Below are 5,000 nucleotides of genomic sequence, written 5' to 3'. Positions count from 1 at the left end.
TGTATATCTATCTATATATATATGTGTGTATGTGTGTGTATGTGTACTTATACCAGAAAGATATATATTTATACAAATGTTCTTCATATTTGTAAATGCATATATGTATGTGTATATGTATGTATCATATGTGTATGAGTGTGTGTGTATAGAGAGAGGGTGAGTTTGTAGCTCAACCATAATAGCATGTTTGAGTAATGTTATATGTACCAAGAAGTAGGTAAGTGTATGTATGCATATGTGGGTAGTAATGGTAGCAGTGGTGGTGGTGGTGGTGGGTTTGGTAGTGGTGTTTGTGTGGGTGCAAATATCTGTATGTCTGTGAATAGAGTATATGTGTGTGTATATATATATATATGTGTGTGTGTGTGTATATATATATATATTGAAAACGATAGTGGGTTAAACAGTGTATATATACACACACACAAATATCTGTGTGCGTATGTATGTTTCTGTGTTCATGTTTGCATATATAAGTTCATACATATTCATATATATATACATATATACATGCATGCATTCATATATTTGTATGTGTGAATGTGTATATGTATTTATGTATGTATGTATGTGCATGTGTGTATATGTATGTGTGTGTGTGTATGTGTGTACATATAAAAAATATGTATGTGTATGACTGGTAACTAAGATGATAGGAAACGAGTAGCTTGGGATTTATGTGTGGTACGGGTTACTATATACCCTCATATACATACATACACACGTTGAAAGAGGGTGCTGAGCACTTTTATGCCTGTGCGACAATTTATAAAGCAACCCTATACGTATGTGTAGATATATGTGTATGTTTATAGACATTTTTGAATTACAAAGTTTATTGGTGAAATATTCAGATGGAGAAAAGACCCACGATTTGTTAGAGCTAACATGTCCGACATGGGCATCTGAGACCAGAACAAACAGATGGATGAAATGAAAATCAATAAAATCAGGTCTCTTTAGATCAGATTAGTTCTGAACCAATATCAATGATACACACAGCAGAATCGTTAGCACACCGGGCGAAATGCTTAGCAGTATTTCATGTCTTTGTGTTCTGAGTTCAAATTCCACCGAGGTCGACTTTGCCTTTCATCCTTTCGAGGTCGATAAATTAAGTATGAGTTGTGTACTGGGGTCGATCTAATCGACTGCCCCCACTCCCCCCCCCCCAAATCTTGGCCCTTGTGCCTAGAGTAGAAAAGAATATTAATGATACACTATGGGGTGAGCTGGCAGAATTGTTAGCACGTGGGGCGAAATACTTAGAAGTATTTTGTCTGTCTTTACATTCTGAGTTCAAATTTCGCCAAGGTCGACTTTGCCTTTCATCCTTTTGGGGTCAATGAACTAAGTACCAGTTGCATACTGGGGTTGATCTAATCGACCGGCAGCCCTCCCCAAAAATTTCGAGCCTTGTGTTTAGAGTAGAAAAGAATATCAATGATACACAGCGCTGGATTAACCACTAAGCAAAATAAGCACATGCTTAGGGCAACAAGGGAAGGAAGGGGCACTACAGAAATGGTAAATGGTTTACTGCACAAAAGAATTCATTTTAAACTTGCTAAAATAATATTCGGGATGCCTTTATCTCTACGAAGTATAGATGTAGAAGTATTACCTAAAATAAATTTTAACGATATCATCAAACACTTTGCAATTAAAAATAAAAATAAAAAACAAAGGAAAAAAACTCTTCAAATATAAATAAAATAGAAGCATACAAAAATAAACATATACATATATATGTAAGTATGTACATATATGTATGTATCTATGCATCATCATCATCATCATTTTACATCCGCCTTCCATGCTAGCATGGGTTGGACAATTTGACTGAGGACTGGCGAACCAGATCGCTGCACTAGGCTTCAGTCTGATCTGGCAGCATATATATATATTATTTATATTATTATATATATGTGTGTGTGTGTATATATGTATATATATATATATATACATTCTCCCATATATATATATATATATATATATATATATATATATATGTGTGTGTGTGTGTGTGTGTGTGTGTGTGTGTGTGTGTATGTATATATATATATGATGGATTTCTTTCAGTTTCCCTTCACTAAATCCACTTACAAGGCCCTAGTTGACTCAAGGCTATAGTAAATAGAAGACGCTTGCCAAAGGTACTGCACTGTGGGACTGAACCCAGAAGCATGTGGTTGGTAAGCAAGCTTATTACCACACAGCCACACCTGCACCTCACCATGTAAGATTCTTCTAGATTTGTATTCATTGAGTTAAAATAAATCTCAGTTGAGGTGGAAACTTTTCTTTAAAAGAAAAAAACGCAAATCAATATAAATATAATTTCAAATCTGAGATTTAATGATCTAATACAGAAAAAGAAGATTTTATTTTTTTAAATAAAAAGATGAATGAAATTGATGCATGAGAAGGAAAAATATTTTATTATCAGAAAGGGAATTTTTTCCAACATATAAGAGAGATATTTTTCTTGCTTTTATTTTAGCAATTTCACACTGCTTAGCACAAAACATACTGGATGCTTCAAGTAATGTGTTGGGGAGGGAGCTGAAGGCTTGTGGCCTAGTAGTTAGGGCACTGTGCTCACGACTGTGTGATCATAGGTTCAGCTCCTGGACTAAGCAGCATGTGTTGTGTCCTTGGTCAAGACACTTTATTTCAGAATTGCACCAAGACACTCTGCTGAAAAAAGAATACCAGCCAAAAGTTGGTGCATCTCTCTCTCTCTCTCTCTCTCTCTCTCTCTCTCTCTCCCCTCATCTCTCTCCGTCTCCCATCATCTCTCCCTCTCCCCCTCTCCCCTCCCCCTCTCCCCTCATCTCGCTCCATACCCTCTATTCCTCCCTGCTCTCCCTCCTCCTCATCTGCTGCTACTGCTGCTGATGATGATGATGATGTTGAAGATAATGATGATGACGACAACAACAATGATGATGACGATGATGATGATGATGTTCATGATGATGACACTGATGATTGTTGTTGTTATAATGATTATTAATTTAGGCCAAATCCCCAAGAAGTTCATGAATAGTGACAAAAGAACTTTGACTAACAAACAACCAATTGATTAGTTAGTTTGTTAGATATTTAACTAATTGGCTAATAACAAAGAAGTGATATTGAACCAGTGCATGTGTTATTTTTCTTGATTTAATGGCCTTCCCAAGGCACAAGATTACTATTTCTATTATCAGACTTATCTTTAATGAGTTGTTTCAATTACCTTCTGTATTCTTTAATTACCAAACCTTAATCGGGTTTGTGTGTTCAGCCAATGATTTTTTTATACACTTTGCATTAAAACGAAGGTGATGTTGTTTAATAAAAATTTAATTACACCAATCACAGGCTGAAAATAACACCACAGAGTCCGTTCACCAATTGATTTTGATTAAAAACTATTTTTTTAGTGATTTTGTAGACAAATTTTATGACACCATTAAAGCTAAGATGAAAAAAATTTCAACTAGAATCCAAACACTGGTGTCTTTAATTCATTGGAATGGTAAGAATAATATGGACACATATAATTCCTTTGATATTGGTTGTTTGTAAGTATGAAGTGGTAACTACTATCACATTAAATCATCAGGAAGATGGAAGATGGAAGCTTTAGGAATTACTCAAAAAGAAAAAAGAAACAGGCTGTTTCACAAATGGTTTTCACCATTTTTTTTTTACCCAAAATTACCAAAAACAAAAACATATATATACATATATATACATATATACACACACACACACACATATATATATATATATATATATATATATATATATATATATATATATATATATATATATATATATATATATATATATACTTTATGCAATTAAGTTGAAATTTTGTGTATTTGTTTATGCAATTAACTGAATATTATGCAATTACTACTTGTGCAATTCAATTAAGTGAAACCAAACTGTGTCGTCATCATCATCATCATCAGCAGCAGCAGCAGCCAGACAGAATTCATTGAAGCAAGTTTTTCTATAGACTAATGCTCTTCCTGTTGCCAACCCTTTCCAAGCAAGGCAACATTTGCCCTGAACTGCACGTGTTTTCATGGAACACTGGAAATGAACTGCAGATCAAGGCTAACTGACCAGAAAATTAACCAAAGACAGAAAAAAAACTGAGATTTTCTGCAATCTGATGGACACCATGAAATCTTCTGATCCAAATATTGTCTGGGAAACGGTAAAGAGACAAACCGGATGCAAGGACCTTGAGACTGGAATAAGCAGAATGTAGAGAATGAAAAGAAAAGCAATAATGATTGGAATATTGGGTATATAAAAAAAAATCAAGAACAAAAACATTTTTTAAAAAAACGATCTAGGTGTGGGAGTGGCTCTGTGGTTAGTAGCTTGCTCACCAACTACATGACTCCAGGTTCAGTCCTACTGTGTGGCACCTTGGGCAAGTGTTTTCTACTATAGCCCCAGGCCAATCAAAGCCTTGTGAGTGCATTTGGTAGATGGAAACTGAAAGAAGCCCGTCGTATATATGTGTGTGTGGGGGGGTGTCAGTATGTGTCTGTGTTGGTCCTCCCACCGTTGCTTGGCAACTGATGTTGGTGTGTTTATGCCAAATCAGACTGGAGTCTGGTGCAGCCTTTCAGCTTGCCAGCCCTAGTCAAACCATCCGACCCATGCTAGCATGGACAATGGACGTTAAATGATGATGATGATGATACACACACACACACACATATATATGAAGACATAAACATTGATATCCTGTACTGCACCCCCACCACCATCATTATCATCATCACTGTTTTACCAATTGCTTTCTCATGTAGACAAATGTATGTTTATGTGTGTATGGAAGTACAGACACACACATACACAAACAAGCATGCATACATATGTATCTATATATGTATGCGTTTCTGCATGTGGACGTACATGTATGTTTAATTGTAGTCACAGCTATACACACACACACGCACACACTGACAAATATAAACAGA

The sequence above is a fragment of the Octopus bimaculoides genome, chromosome 14 (genome assembly GCF_046866305.1).
Source record: "Octopus bimaculoides isolate indiv1 chromosome 14, ASM4686630v1, whole genome shotgun sequence".
Classification (NCBI taxonomy): Eukaryota; Metazoa; Mollusca; class Cephalopoda; order Octopoda; family Octopodidae; genus Octopus; species Octopus bimaculoides.
This window is presented reverse-complemented; position numbering follows the sequence as displayed.